Genomic DNA, 15,854 nt, shown 5'->3' with positions numbered 1-15,854 from the left:
AGTTCTTGGGATCCTCCTGTCACTCCAGAAATACGGATGGATTCTGCCCCTTTGTAATCTGATGGCATTAGAGTACACCGTACACCAGTGTCCACTAGAGCTTTATACTCCTGTGGGTCTGATGTGCCAAGCCATCGAATCCACACAGTCCAGTAAACCCGGTTGTCCCTTTCCTCCACCTGGCTGAAGGCAGGGCCCCTCTAGTCCTCGTCGGAGTCTTCATTACTTGATTTTTGTAACTGCAAACCAGAAGTCCCTTCATCAGGGTCAAAAGTACTATCAGCCCTTCTACTCTGCCCAACAGACACTGGAGCAGTAATTTTCCTGGATGGATGCTTTTTGGCTGTTGTTTTTCCTTGCAGTTCCTGTACCCGAGCTTCTAGTCTCCAGGTAGGTTCACCATCCCACTTCCTCATGTCCTCCCCCTGGTCACGCAGGAAGAACCACAGGGTTGCACATAGTGTATGCCACTGGTACCCTTTCCCTTGAACAGAAAAAGGCTGACTCTTAATAGCTGAGGCCTTGGTTGGAGTGCGTGAGGAAGACCTATCCTTCTCGGCTTGCTCAGACATTTTTTGGGCCAGTTCCTTCACAGCTGAGACGCAGGCCCACATGGAGGAAGCAAGATTATCTTCGTATTCTCGGAGTTGTCTGGACAGTCCATCTATAGTTAGTGCCTCTGTGTCTGTCCATTATCACCAGGGTGTGGGCGTATGACGTCGGTGCATTTCATACAAACTTTCACCACATGGACCGTGTGCGCCAGATTTAATCCGGGTATTTGGATGCCTGGTCGTCATCCAGGTTGTTATAGATCACCTCCACCACGGCTAATTCCCTCAGATACTGGATACCTCCCTCAATGGTGGTCCATTTGCTTCGGGAATTTGCAAGTTCTTCTTTGAAGGGATACCTGTCCTTCACACTTGACAGGAGTCACCTCCAAAGGCTGAGGACTCCTGCCTTTTTTCCAATCCCTTTGTCAATGGCCTTATCCTTAGCAAGGGATCCCAGCTGCTGGGGTTCCTTACCCTCTAATTCCTGACTATTGGCCCCAATATCCCAGCATTGGGGTAACCAGCTGAGAATTAGCTCACCTGGTTGACGGCTGAAATCTTTTCGTATATCTTGCAGCTCACTTAGGGATAGGGATCAGGTGGTTTCTGCCTCATTTATGATTTCAGTCCCTTCCTCCTCCTGTTCTTGTGACTGCTCTGCTGCAGAACAGGCTGCCTCTTCTGATTCTTTCTCCTGCTCCCTCTTAGGAGAAGCTGCTTCATCCCTTACTAAACGAGCTGACTTCCGCTTCCATTGTTTCTTTTTAGTTATAGGGGCGACTGATATAGTGTCTGGTTTAGCCATAGTGTCTGTTGGTATGTTTTCCCTCTCTTCTCCTTGAGGGTGATGCATAATATCAAGCAGCGTTTGGTAGATGCTGACCAGGGCCCAGCACAGTGCGGTAAATTGTGCCTCTTCGGAATAGCCAGGGCAATTTTTTTTTTCAAACATTCTATCACTTCATCAGGATCCTGCAGTTGTTCGGGAGTGAAGTTCCAGACCATTGGAGGTGAGAAGTTCTCTAGATACCTGCCCATATTCTCCCACGTGCCTTGCCACCCATGACCATACTGTTGCAGAGCCTGGGTCATATTCCTAAATTGCTTGTTAACCTTAGACAAAACTGAAACAATATTCCTAAGAAATACCAATAGAAGTATTTTGATTACCCAAGGATGTTCAAGATACTGAGAAGTTATTGTAACGAGGGAGAAAACATCACAGAAGAAGGTAGCGAAGGTGCCATTCTGTATTTCCTCCACAAAGAACCTCTCAGAGGAAGAAGTATAATTGCTAATTGTCTCCATGAGATGGTACCCGAAGTACAGTAATGGCTTCAGTACAGAGCCCAAATACCAGATTAAGCTCAAGGTCACTGTTTTAATAACAAATCTCACAGGCAAAACATCACCAATCACTGCAGAGCACAGCAAACTGCAAAAACCAACACCGATCTTTAACATGTACAGCAAAAAAAAAAGAGCATGGTGCAGATCAGATAAACTAATATCGAGAACAGACGAATCAATATTGTGACCCGCAACTGTTAACAGATATAAATCCCTTCTAATATGCTCTGGTTAATCTGTTATTATCTCAAACCCTTCGAGCCCCATGTTGGGTGTCAAAAAGGACTGTTGTGATTTAACCCCGGCTGGCAACTAAGCACCACACAGCTGCTCGCTCACCCCCCCCCCAGTGGGATGGGGGAGAGAATCGGAAGGGTAAAAGTAAGAAAACTCGTGGGTTGAGATAAGAACAGTTTACTAACTGAAATAATAATAATAATAATAATAATAATAATAATAATAATAGTAATAGTAATAGTAATGAAAAGGAAAATAACAAAGAGAGAGAAATAAAACCCAAGAAAGACAAGTGATGCAAATGAAAAAAATTGCTCACCACCAATTGACCGATGCCCAGCCTGTCCCCAAGCAGCGCCCCCCCCCCCCAACATCCCCCCTAGTTTTATTGCTGAGCATGATGTCATATGGTATGGAATATCCCTTTGGTCAGTTGGGGTCAGCTGTCCCAGCCGTGTCCCCTCCCAACTTCTCGTGCACCCCCAGCCTACTCGCTGGTGGGGTGGTGCGAGAAGCAGAAAAGGCCTTGACTCTGTGTAAGCACTGCTCAGCAATAACTAAAACATCCCTGTATTATCAACACTGTTTCCAGCACAAATCCAAAACATAGCCCCATACTAGCTACTATGAAGAAAATTAACTCTATCCCAGCCAAAACCAGCACAGGCCAGGTCGGGGTCCCCCCACTTTACCAGGCTGCAGAACAAGCCCTGACATGTTTGGGGGGGAGCGGACTTCAAGAGGGTGGAGGGGCACCAAAAGCGGGGTGGGGGGTGGGGTGCGTGGACAAGTCGGAACACACCCGAGGGCTACGGCCCTCTACTAGGAAGCCCACCCAGGGGTCCCTGGTACAAATCCTGTCATGCAAAGAAGAGCCCAATCCTGTGAGCTGGACTGAGAGACTCCTGCATCCAGCCCCAGCCCAACAAGATGACAGAATTACTGAGGCAGACTTTGGGGCAAAGGCATAAAAGTTAGACCCATTGTTGCAAGAACTGCAGTCTGTGGAGAGAAGCCCATGCAGAAGCAGCTTTTCTGGCAGGAACTGTGACCCTGTGGGGGACCCACGCTGGAGCAGTCTGTTCCTGAAGGACTGTAACCCATGGAAAGGATCCATGCTGCAGCAGTTCATGAAGGACTGCAGCCCATGGGAAGGACCCATGCTGGAGCAAGGGAAAAGTGGGACGAGGAAGGAGCGGCAGAGAGGAGCTGCTATGGACTGACCGCAACCCCCATTTCCCATCTCCCCTGCACTGCTTGGGGTCAGGGGAGAGAAAGTAGAAGAGTTGGGAATGAGGGACTGGAGTTAAGCCTTGGAAGAAGGGGTGGGGGCAAGTTGTTTTAGTTTTTTGTCTTTGTTTCTCACTATCCTACTCTATTTTTAATTGGCAATAAATTAAATTAATTTTCCCCAAGTCCAGTCTGTTTTGCTCGTGATGGTAATTGGTAAGTGATCTCCCTTGTCTTTATCTCGACCCACGAGCCTTTTTTTTTTCCTTCTTATTTTCTCCCCCGTCTTGCTGAGGAGGGGGAGTGAGAGAGCAGCTGGGTGGGGGTCTGGCAGACAGCCAAGGTCAACACACCACAACATGCTTGTAAGTCTGACGTAGGTGCACTGTCCCACTTTCTCATGTCCTCCCTGTGGTCATGCAGATAGAATCACGGGGCGGCACGCAGTGTGCCTTGAGCAGAGAAAGGTTGACTCCATGTGGCTCCCTTGATAGCTGAGATGCTCGCCTGTATGGGCAAGGAGGAAGACATATTTTCTTCAAGTTGCTGGAACTGGCAGGACAGTCTCTTCACAGCTGAGACACAGGCCCGTGGGGGCAAGGAGGAAGAGACATTCTCTTTGAATTGCCAGAGCTGGTGGGACAGTCTCTCCACAGTTGGTGCCTTGATGTCTGTTCAGTCCATTATCGCCAGGGTGTTGGTATAGAACACCGATGTGTTCTGTACTAATCTCTGCCACATGGCCTGTGTGCACTGCACTTCATCTGGATCTTTGGAGCCCTGATTGTTGTTCAGGTCACTGTAGATGTTCTCTACCACTGCTAATTCCCTCAGGTACTGGATATCTTGCTTAGCGGTGGTCCACTTGCCTCAGTAGTTTACAGGATGGATCTTCCTTGAGGATACCTTGCCTTCATGCTTGACAGGAGCCACCTTCAGAAGCTGCAGATTATTGCCCCTCTTATGATCCCTTTTCTGATTCCCCAGTCCCTAGCTAGGGCCCATCCCAGCTGACGGGCTTCCCCACCTTCTAATTCCTGACTGTGGCCCCAGTATCCCAGCACTGGAGCAAACAGGCAGCAATCTGCTAGCCTGGCTGGCAGCTGTAATCTTTCCGCATATCTCACAGCTCCCTCTCAGGAGGATCTGCTTCCTCTCTTACTAACTGGGTCAATCTCTGCTTCCATGTTCCATTGTTTCTTCTTGACCACAGGAGCAACTGTTATAGTTGAGGGTTGGGTCTCTGGTTTAGCCACAGTGCCTGTTTGTATATCCTCAGATCCAGCGACCCTCACAGTGTCCGTTTGTATGTCCTCAGATCCAGCAACCCTCTTGTTCCTTTGAGGATGTTGAACACAGGCATGGTAGGCATAGACCAGTCCCCAACACAGTGCTAGAAATTGCTGTCTGTCTTTGGTGTAGGGAAGGCATCCTTCCTCCAAGTGGTCCGCCATTTCAACAGGTTTCCATGCCTGTTCAAGCGTAAACTCCTAGGCCATCAGAGGTAAAAACCGCTCTAGGCACCTGCCCAAACTCTTCCACACACCTTGCCACCCAGGAATCAACTGCCTCAGGGCACGTTTTTGTGTGTCATCCCCAACTGGTTGGTTACTGGAGGTTCCACCAAAATTTGAACTCGGATTATTGGATTCAGAGTCTGAGATGGCAGCAACGGGCGCAGGGCGGCAGCGGTAGGGGGCCACAGGGGCTCTATTGTTACCCTTACAAATAGTCAATGCAAAAATCAAAATCGGACTCACAGCACACACCAGTATGAACATTTTTATTATGTAGAGATGTTCAAGAAACTGAGGGTCCATTGCAACAAGGCCGGAAAGACCTATTCTGGAGAAGAGGGGGAAGGTGTAATTGCTGATTGTCTCCACCAGATGGTTCGTGGAGTATTGGGACAGCAGCAATGCAGAGGCCAAATGCCAGACCAGGCTCAAGGCCACTGCTTTTATCACAGGTCTCCTAGGCAAAACAAAACAACACAGCAAACAGAAAAGGCTGAAAGCAGCCATTATCAAACCCTGCCATATAACTGCTATAAAATGTCTAGCACACTCCGATCAAACCTGTTGTTATCTCGAACCCCTTCGAGTCCCATGCTGGGCACCAAAAAAGACTGTGGTGGGCACCATGGCTAGCAGCCAAGCACCCACATAACCACTCACTCACCCCCACCCCACACCCCTGCTGCAGTGGGACAGGGGAGAGAATAGAGCATTGCAGGTTCAGATGAAGAGTGACCCCTGTTTTTCCCTTTGTCGGGTTAGTCTTCAGCTGGATCAGTGCCCTGATCCATTTCACAACAGGAGGAGGGCAGAACTGGCTCTTGCAGCTGAGTCCTGGTTTGCGACATTTTAAACTGTGCAGGGATCATCTGTCTTGCTTTTATTCTAGAGTTTTCCATTAAAGTTGTACAATTATTTCTTAGTAAAACAGACTTTAAAATTTGCGATGGTCTGTTATGTGCCATTTTAACCTTTAAATAAAGCAGATGTATAAGCCTTTTCTGAATGTTTTGTTTCAATTCCTTTGTTAGCATATACACATCTAAAATTCAGGGTCTTGTATTTGTTTTTATAGTATTTCAGTTTTGGTACAAGGTACAGATTATAACTGGGTTTATGTATTTTATTCTATATCAAAGATGTCCTTAGAACATCAGATCCTGGATCTGGTCTTTCTTCTGTCTTTACATTTTTAATTCAGTTTATAACTACATAGGAACTTATCCTTTTGGTATTGTTTTACAAATCTTAAACTATTACAAGAACAGAGATTTTAAGTGGTTATAAAAGCAACTTTGTTCCTTTTTCTTCTTACAAGCGGATGCACGTCTGCTAGAAATGAAAACTACACCTTAATAGCTATTTACTGTCTGCCTACTGACTTGATTGTAGTGGATTTAGTTCTGTTGTTTGCTTCTAAGGGCAGAAGACTGAGCTCTGTGACTAGGAGTCTTAGGCAACTTGGTTCCTTCAGTGAATCTGAAATAAAGGCACGAAGTAGGTACTTGTCTCTCAACTGCATTTTGAAAATGCATTGCTTGGTTTTCATTATAGATATTTCTGGCTTGCTAAGTTTGACAGCAACTACAACCAGCAAATACATTCGTGAATTACCATTTTTATTAGTGCATTCTTGGTACTACAGAAGTGGGCTTTAAGTTGTACTTCAGATTAAAACAATGAGCAGAGCTGATACAAGATTAAGGCTTTGAGTGCAGTTTAGAGGTACTTGACTCTTTGTGGCCTTAAAAGAGCTTGTCAGGGAAAGGAAAAGGTTGGTTTTTTTCTGCTCCCAGGTGGGGAAGCTGAGGTGCAAAGAGGTCAAGTGACTTTTCTAAGGTCATGCAACAGGTCACTTATCAGAGCCGGAAGTAAGGTAAGTAAAGAAGCTGGTAGCAGCTGGCCAGTCTACCCTGGGCCATGCTGTCTGGAGGTGTTAGTGATGATGTCTTCTTTGTAGTTGCTTAAACTGACTTGTTTCTTATAGTTTGTTTCTGTTTTCTCACTGTTACCAGTGCTGTCTTGTTGTTCTCCTTTTATGTCTTTATGATCTAAGAAAAGAGCATTGTTGTGTGAAAATGTGGAAATTGGCTGTCCAACCTTTAGGTTTACTGTAGGCTGACAATAGCTAGATAATCAGGAAAGGGCATTGAATATCCCACAATCTTTTTTTTTTTTTTTAATGTTTCCCTGTAATACATTAATGGAGAGAGATATTTTGGAGAGTACATGTTTTGAGATAATAAAGCAATGGCAGTTCTAGTGTCCAAAAGATTTTGGATTAAAGGAGGCTATTCATCAGGTTCTGGTATGGTATGTCTGACCAAGGTATATGGTATCAGATTGAGGCATCTTTTCCCACTGTGAGATGGAGTAGCTCTAAGAAAGGTGTTCAGGATATCAATTAAGAAACAGGTTGCTACAAGCCTTGTACTAAAACTAAGATAAGAATTAGCTGTTAACTGAAACAAAACAATCACTTTTCCAGGACTGTTATTTTGACTAGTCTTCACATAGCTAACCAATAATTTAGGCAGATTTTATAGTAAGGTATTACCTTCCAAGTAGGTATAGCTTATTTGTTGATGTCATAAAACATGTCAGTAGTGTTTTGATATTATACATGACTGCAGATGGATATTGACTCTGTTAAGAATTGGAGTAATTGTCCTTGCAGAAGGAAATTGGCATGCCTTGTTGCACAAATTTGTTATCAAAAGTCAAGGAAACCTCTTTGGGTCCTTAGAAAATACTAATATGAAGCATATTTGTTAGTGATTCGCCATCTCGGATAGAATTGTCACCTGTAGCATATATGTAACAGGAATCTAGGCAACTATTCTACTTATTTTTCTTGAAAATGTTATTTAAGGCAAATATGTTTGTTTTCTATTTCCAGGAGAAGTTAAAAATATTTTTAAACATCCCTATTTTATGTTTATAGCTCTTTGGCTGGAAAAAAGTTCTTTAAAACATTAGCTACATCTCTAGTGTACAAGCTTTCTAGTTAGATTTAAGCCTTCTGGTAATTGCACTTTTGAAGTATTCCCTGAAATTCCTCTCTGAGCACTATTTCTGTGCCATTTAAGTCCTATTTAATTAGACATATGTGTGACAACAGGCCAACAGCAAAGTTTCATTATAAGAGAAGCGATGAATAGAATAGATACACTAATTCTTCTTGGAAGACTCTGTTTACAGTGTATGTTCAGATAACATTATTTTATTAGGTCATACCATCTAGTAGCAATATTCTGACCAGCATACCACTCACTTGGTATGTTAAGGGGTTAAGTGGTACTTCCGTGATATATAAAGTTGTACTGGGTGTACATGGAAAGGTTTTGGTAGCAGGGGGCTCCATTTCTTGTATTAGAGCATTTAGTATAGTTAAATACCACCTGTTGATATTTTATCCATTTTAGTTTATTCAACTGCAGAATTGCAACTCTTCCCCTCCCTCTCAAGAAATAAAATCTCTAAGAATTGGAACCACATGATATCTCTTGAAGAGACTCAATAACTGAGAAGATAAATTTAGCAGAAGCCACTTGGCTGGTTAACACCAGGGGATCTGCTAACCAAACTGGCCCTGCCCAAACAAAGCCCCTGCATACTGTGGGAGGAGATAAGGTTCTGGTAGTGCACATAGGGAACTGGCTGGGAAAGGCAGCATGGGTTGCCCCCTGCTCAGGAAAAGACAAACCATTTGTGGGACTGCTTTTGCCCAAGTACCTGGCTGCACTTGGTAAGTAATGCGTGAGGATGGGGAAATCTGGTGTGTGCATCAATGAGACTTAATCTTGGGGGAAAATGACCCACAATTTGAGTTGTATGTTATAGGAAGTAATGCAGCAGGAACCACTTGAAAAAATGGAGGATGAGTCTCACAAGAAAATGAGCAAGTGCAGTAGTGATCCAACCCGAACTGGTTTTGATGCCCAACAACCCAACACAACATGCTGCCTCTCCTGTCCTGAGTGACCACGGTAACTGGTTAAAGCCCAAGTCATGGACTAAATGAACTGAACAGACTTTTATGGACATTTGAATGGACATTTTTTGGGGATGCCCCATAGACTAAGGGAATTATATCAGTGTATATGTCAAAGGACGGGGGGGGGTGTCGTTGATGAGGATATATTGGATAGTGTAGGACCTGAGCATGTGTGGTGGGTTGACCCTGGCTGGATGCCACGTGCCCACCAAAGCCACTCTATCACTCCCCCTCCTCAACTGGACAGGGGAGAGAAAATATAATGAAAGGCTTGTGGGTTGAGATAAGGACAGGGAGAGATCACTCACCAATTACTGTCACAGGCAAAACAGACTCGACTCGACTAAAAAATTAATTTAATTTTTGCCAATCAAATCAGAGTAGGGTAATGAGAAATAAAAACTAAATCTTAAAACACCCCCACACACACCTCTCCCTTCTTCCTGGGCTCAACTTTACTCCTGATTTTCTCTACCTCCTCCCCCTGAGCGGCGCAGGGGGACGAGGAATGGGGGTTGTGGTCAGTTCATCACACGTTGTCTCTGCCGCTCCTTCCTCCTCAGGGGGAGGACTTGTCTCGTCCCACTTGGTGGGTTGCGAGAGGGGTGAAATTTTTCGATTCCCCAACTGTTTGTGTACCGACAAAAGCCGATCTCTGCTCGGCAGAGCCGCGTGGTCGGTAGAGTCACGACAATGACCCAGAGGAACAGTCTGGCCAGCAACTTTATTAACTGGCAAATTCCACAAACGGACAAACTTAACGAACTGGCGAGCTTAACGAACGAACAAAGGCGGTTTGGCAATGGAGCTATTTTCCGGGCAACCCGTCACAATTTTTCCCAAACTTGCATACATATTGGAAAGAGCAGAGGAAGAGAGAAGCAAGAAAAGGAAAGGAAAAGAGAGGAGGAAAGAGAAAGAAAAAGTATCACCACCCTTGGATCCCGCGATGACGATGACAGGCGTGGCAATCCTCCAGTGGTGGGCGCGCGTGCGCTTCCCGGGGGGGGGGGGGGGGCGAGCCTTTTATAGGCTAATCCCTGCCTCCAGGTACGCCCCTTCAGGACTTACATGGTTCTTGTTCTAGAAAGTTCTCAATCTTCTGCGCAGGCGCTGGGGGAGGGGGGTGGTCGCGAGGGGTCTCTCGGGCAGTTGCAAGCCCCTTCCTCAGATGAACTCTGTGTGACCTCTGGCCATATATGGTCAGGTCCGGCAGAACCTGGAACCGCGCATCCTCCGACGCGCTCTCCACATCCCGCTCTCGTTCTCCCCCACCGCTCTCGCTCTCCCCCACCCCGTGCTCGCCGACCTGCCGTCACCATGCAAATAGCACCTCAAGTCCTCAAGTCGCCACAATGTTTGAGACATTAACTCTTTCAGTCTCTCACAGGACTCCTCACACTCTTCCCCTGCTCCAGCATGGGGTCCCTCCCACGGGAGACAGTCCTCCATGAACTTCTCCAACGTGGGTCCTTCCCATGGGGTGCAGTTCTTCAGGAACAGACTGCTCCAGCGTGGGTCCCCCACAGGGTCACAAATCCTGCCAGAAAACCTGCTCCAGCGTGGGCTCCTCTCTCCATGAGTACACAGGTCCTGCCAGGAGCCTGCTCCAGCATGGGCTCTCCACAGGGTCACAGCCTCCTTCAGGGCACATCCACCTGCTCCAGCGTGGGGTCCTCCACGGGATATCTGCTCCACCGTGGACCTCCATGGGCTGCAGGGGGACAGCCTGCCTCACCATGGTCTTCACCACAGGCTGCAGGGGAATCTCTGCTCAGGCACCTGGAGCACCTCCTCCCCCTCCTTCTTCACTGACCTTGGTGTCTGCATAGTTATTTCTCTCACATGTTCACACTCCTCTCTTCTGACTGCTGCTGGTGTTGTGCAGGGTTTTTTTTCCCCCCTTCTTAAATATGTTATCACAGAGGCGCTACCACCATCACTGATTGGCTCAGCCTTGGCCAGCGGCAGGTCCATCTTGGAGCCGGCTGGCATTGGCTCTATTGGACATGGGGGAAGCTTCTGGCATCTTCTCACAGAAGCCACCCCTGTAGCCCCCCCCCCACTACCAAAACCTTGCCACGCAAACCCAATACAGCATGACACAAATGGTATGGAATAAGGGGTGGAGATTGTACTGGGTCTGGCTGGGATGGAGTTAGCTTTCTTCATAGCAGCTTGTATGGTGCTGTGTTTTGGATTTGTCGCTAAACCAGTGCTGATAACACACCAGTGTTTTACCTATTGCTGAACAGTGCTTGCACAGCATCAAGACTTTCTCTCTTTCCCACTCTGCCCTGCCCCCCCCCCAGCAAGGGGTGAGCAAGATGTTGGGAGGGGGCACAGCCAGGACAGCTGACCTGAATTGGCCAAAGGGATATTCCATACCATATGTCATGCTCAGTAATAAAAAATGGGGTAGAGGAAGAAGAGTGGGGGGAGAGTTTGGCTTCCAAGGTGGCCGTTGCTCAGAGACTGGCTAGGCATTGGTCTGCTTGTGGGAGGTGGTGAGTGATGATTGCCTTTGCATCGCTTGGTGGTGTTTGCTTTTTGTTTCCTCTTTCCTTCAATTTTCCACTGTCTTTATCTCGATCCACGAGCTTTCTCGGTTTTGCTCTTCTTATTCTCTCCCCCATCCCGCTGTTGGGGGGGTCTGAGCAAGCAGCTGTGTGGGTGCTTGGCTGCTGGCCAGGGTCAACCCACCACACACATTATACAAATTTAATAAAAAAACAAACCACCCAGACTGCTACAAAAAGAGAGGTTCTCCTTTCCCTAAAGTCCTCTGCTGTACAGTCCCAGTGCCTACCCCAAAATAGTAAAAACCTGTTACTTTTGTTCTAACTCACCCTATGACTACTCAGGGGTTAGATTCAATAGAGAAGGTGCAGATGGAATGGACCAAACCTTCAGCATCATACCAGTCAGGCCACACTAAATATGGCAGGAAACCACACCCTCAGCTTTAACTAGACCTTTCCCAACATTGCAAGTCATACACTCTTAAAAAGAAGCTACATCTTCACACCCTTTCTTTCCCATGGGGCATTTATTTTTATTAGACACTGCATAAACCCCTCACCTTTCAGGGTTTGGATTCATGAAGCTAACCGTAGGACTATCTTTGCAGGTTAGTGTTTTAATAACCTGATTGCACATTTACAGGCAACAAAAACGTATATGCGTGCATAATAGATATACCCACATCTGCATATATAAATGTAAGTTTTTCCACAAGTGTCTAAACTTAGATTTCAAAAACCCTAGGTAGGCCCTGAATTAAAACATAACTGGGATTTGCTTACTACTCTGTGATAAATATGGATTTATGAGTCTATTTGCAAGTACTTGATTCGGCAAAGCTTGGCAATTATCAATACATGTAGGGCTGGTAGTTAAATTTATTCTGGCTCCCCCTCTTTAGTTTTTCTTTTCCCCAGATGCTTCATCAAACTTTAATCATTCAAGCTGAAACATACAGGCTATCACAGGATGATTTTTATTCTTTGAATGTCTCAGCTAAAATAGAACAGCTATTTCCAAGAATAAATTTAGAAGAACTGATATTTTTTTTTCTGATCCAACACTGAAACCATGTTCTTATGTTAATAATAAATTCAAGTCCCTGTGCTTTCAAACAAGAGCTTCAATTGTCTGAGATATGCCACTTCCTGTCATCAGGCTTAACCAAACCCGACCAAGTTAAAGGGCCTTTAGAAAAAACTCCATTTTCACATGCTCTGTCAGGACTCATTAGTTTGGCAGATTACTACTTTGAAGAGTGCAGAGTGCGCTGCAGGAGTGTACAGCTTTTCCCACCGACCAGGCTACCAGCCGCTGGGCTCAGAGATGAAGTGAAATTGTCACCCCTCCGCTCGGGAGCTGCTGCCTTCCAGGCCAGGAGTCGTGAGGGTGCGCCCAAATCTGCTCACTCCCGGCGGTCTTCCACAGAGGGGCCAGCAGCCCCAGAGAGCACCGCAGGGAGCAGTGGCCAAAGGCAGAGGGAGAGTGGGAGTGACTCAACAAGGGTGTGCAACAGCCCGTGCACGCAGCCACCTTCTGACCTTTTTTTTTTCTCAGCATGTTAAAAAAACCCCAAAAACTTGTACTAAGTATCCTGGGTGCTACAGAGCGTTCGGCACCTGCTCATTTAAATGAGTATCTAAGTAGACTCTCCAAAGCCATGTCTGCCCTACCGAGGTGCGTCTTCCCGATTAATCTGTCCCTTGAGAGACCGCAACGAAAGTTACGAAATTATTTTTTCGCCTCCTGCGGGATCCCAAAACCGCCTTTCCCTATCGCCGCTCCCTTTTCGACTACCGAAACTCGATGGGGAGTTAAACGTCACTGGATACCCGCACCTCGCGGCAGCTCTCCTCGGGGGCTCCCCCGCAGCCCCGCCGGGCGCCTCCCGCCCTTACCTTGATGCCCTGCTGCTGAGTGGTCAGGGTCAACTTGGACTCATCCAGAACCAAAACTTCGCAATAAAATTTCTCCGGGGCAGCGCAGAAACAATCCATCCCCGCTGCGATGGCCGAGGATGAGGCGAAGAGGAGGGAGGGGCTGAGGTTCAGCCGAAGCTGGGCCGCACTCGGCTCTGCACCCCGCCGGGGCGGCTGGAAGCCGACGGCTGCTAAGGCGCAGCGCCCAGCCCTGCGGGGGAGTCCCCTGCTGCGGCCATCCCGCAGAAGAGCCTGGGCAGGGGTGCCGGAAGCTCCCTGTGTAAAAGGGGGAGGAAAAAATCCTGCGGTAGGAAAGAACCCAGGGCACAGCCCTCGTCCGCGGGCAGCTCGCCGCTCTGCGCCCCCCGGCTCGCTGTCACGGCGGCTCCCACCCCCGCCGCCCCAGGGAGGCACCAAGGCGCCCACCCGCCCCGTCTACGCACATTTCCTCGCCTCTTCTTTGTGTAGAGGAGCGGGCGCCGAGGAAGCCCTCTCCACTGCGGCGAGGGGTGGGGTGGGGGGAGGAGCCCCAGTCAGACGAGCGCGTTACCTCAGGCCGCAGAGCCCTCCTAGCGGAGCGGGGTAGTGGCGGTGTTCAGCCGGCGCGGGGCTGGCGTCCCTCGGCTGTCCGCGGCCATGTGCAGAGGGTGCTATCCGCCGCCGTGGCTCGCCTTCTCCCCCGGCTGCCTCAGCAGGAGGAGCAGGGGCCAGAGGGGAGCGCTGCTGGGCGCCGGGAGCGACGCAAACGAGGGGAAGCCCGCCGCCGTTCGCCTCGCCTCGTCCTGTCCTCCGCGCTGGGCGGGCTCCCCCGCGGGCGGGCAGCGGTGGCCTGGGGGCGCGGAGCGGCACCACTACACACACGACACGGGTCGGCGGACGCCACCTGCCCCGCAGAGAAGCTGCTGCCCACGGGCTGGCTGCTCAGCGCCTGCCTCGGCGGCAGCGCACTCCGCCGGCTCGCCTTGCCCCCAGCAGCGGCGCAGCCTACGGAGCCGGCCCGGGGCTAGGGGAGCAGCGGCACCACACCGCCTCGCATCTCACGGCATCCCATCCGGCATCGGCGCCGCCTCACTGCGAGGGCAAAGCCGGACCCTTGCTGCCCCTCTGCCAGGGCGGCCTCCGGCAGGCCGTACTCAGCTGTGCCGGTTCCCGAGAAGGAGGGAGCAACTGTCCTGACTCCTACCAGCTCCGCGCGGGCTCCTGCCACCCGCTGTCCCTTCAGGCGGAAGCGGCCCCGTGCGCCGCGGCAGCAGTGACCCCTGCTAGGGGCCGTGCTGCCCCGCCGAACGGCGGGCCGCGCACCCCGAGGGCGGGGCGGGGGCGGGCTGGACGGCGTCCCGCCGAGGTCGGGGGTGCTGGGGAAAGGACATTTGGGGTTGTTTTTATCTCGATACTTTGAGGGGGAAATGTTTCAAAGCGTAAAAGAGATATCGGTGAGGGTCCAGAAGAGGTTGGCTTTAAAAGTAGCCTTGGCAGGAAATGCTTTCTCGAATATGCTGTTAAATACCGCACCTGCTACAAATATATTTAATTTCAAAAAACACAGCCCTGTAATAGTAAAATAAAAAAGGTAGAACATAAAAGAAGTTTCAGTTGCCTTTGCTGTATATAGTTTCTGGAGTTCACACTAGTCCACCTGTGTATTTTAATTGCTAGACAAATCTACATTCCATGATTCTTTTCCCCCTTAGGCAGAAAGTTAAGCCCTGGTCCCACGAGTACCTGTGTGTTTACTTAACTTTGCACACATGAGCTATTCTACTGAAGTGCATACAAAGTTTGCATGGGCAAATTTAAGAATGTGCATAAGTGTTTTTCTTATGATAGTTAACTTGCTCATGTTGCATATGAGAAGAGCATAAGGAGATTTCTCATTTGACAAACCCTACTAGATAGGTAAGTGGCACAGGGAATGATACGTCTGCATTTAAGCTCCTGCTCATAATAAGTCCCTGCTGCTCCCAGGAGATATCGCTTCCATTTCCTTGTTTGGTGCAGGCAGCATGTGAACTTCTCCAATGGGGTCTTGGGATCTCTGTATCCATCCTGTAGCTGCAAATACAGTATTTTCCATGAGCACTGTGAAGACTGGGGAAAAGGACAAATTTGTTAGACCAGTAGTTGTATAATCAGTTTTATATGTTTATAAAAATATAGCTTTTTGAACAAGTTACAGAATATAAAATAATACAAAAGCTTAAAAACTAGTTCCTAACCTTGTTTGTTGGACTAGATATACCCAATGAGAATGTCATCCAGACAGCACAAGAAACTTAGATACATTTATTCCTGCTCTTTCTAAACAAAGTTTTCAAACACAGTTCTTAAATCTTTCTGACAACGGACAGTTTTACAGGGATCAGACAGTTCCTTTTTCATTCTTTAGTCTCTTTAGATCCATATATCATACACATCATGACATAAATTATCCCTTAAGTCAGTTAGAGTCATTATAGATGTATAAATCACTGTTTAATAAAGTGAGAGCTCAGTGAACTCAAAATCTGTTGTCTATTTTAAAATC

The 15,854-nt window shown here is 48.0% G+C and overlaps 1 protein-coding gene across 5 annotated transcripts in view; it reads right to left on the bottom strand.

Moving 5' to 3' along the window:
* Nucleotides 1-14,575, bottom strand: part of LOC140651491 (adenomatous polyposis coli protein-like) — a 176,898-nt gene extending 162,323 nt beyond the window's left edge. The window contains exons 1-2 of one of the 5 annotated variants that reach the window (XM_072860976.1): nucleotides 13,881-14,575; nucleotides 13,310-13,606 (exon numbers count right to left, since the gene is read on the bottom strand). The gene's annotated coding sequence lies outside the window, so the exon portion shown is untranslated. Of the gene's footprint in view, nucleotides 1-13,309; nucleotides 13,680-13,773; nucleotides 13,856-13,880 lie in introns of those variants that run through there. The other 4 variants (XM_072860973.1, XM_072860987.1, XM_072860986.1 and 1 more) reach the window with 4 other exon arrangements.
* Nucleotides 14,576-15,854: the final 1,279 nt, after the last annotated feature.

This window comes from Ciconia boyciana, chromosome 4, assembly GCF_034638445.1.
Source record: "Ciconia boyciana chromosome 4, ASM3463844v1, whole genome shotgun sequence".
Taxonomy (NCBI): Eukaryota; Metazoa; Chordata; class Aves; order Ciconiiformes; family Ciconiidae; genus Ciconia; species Ciconia boyciana.
The sequence above is the reverse complement of the archived record's forward strand: the minus strand, read 5'-3'. Positions and strand labels throughout refer to the sequence as shown.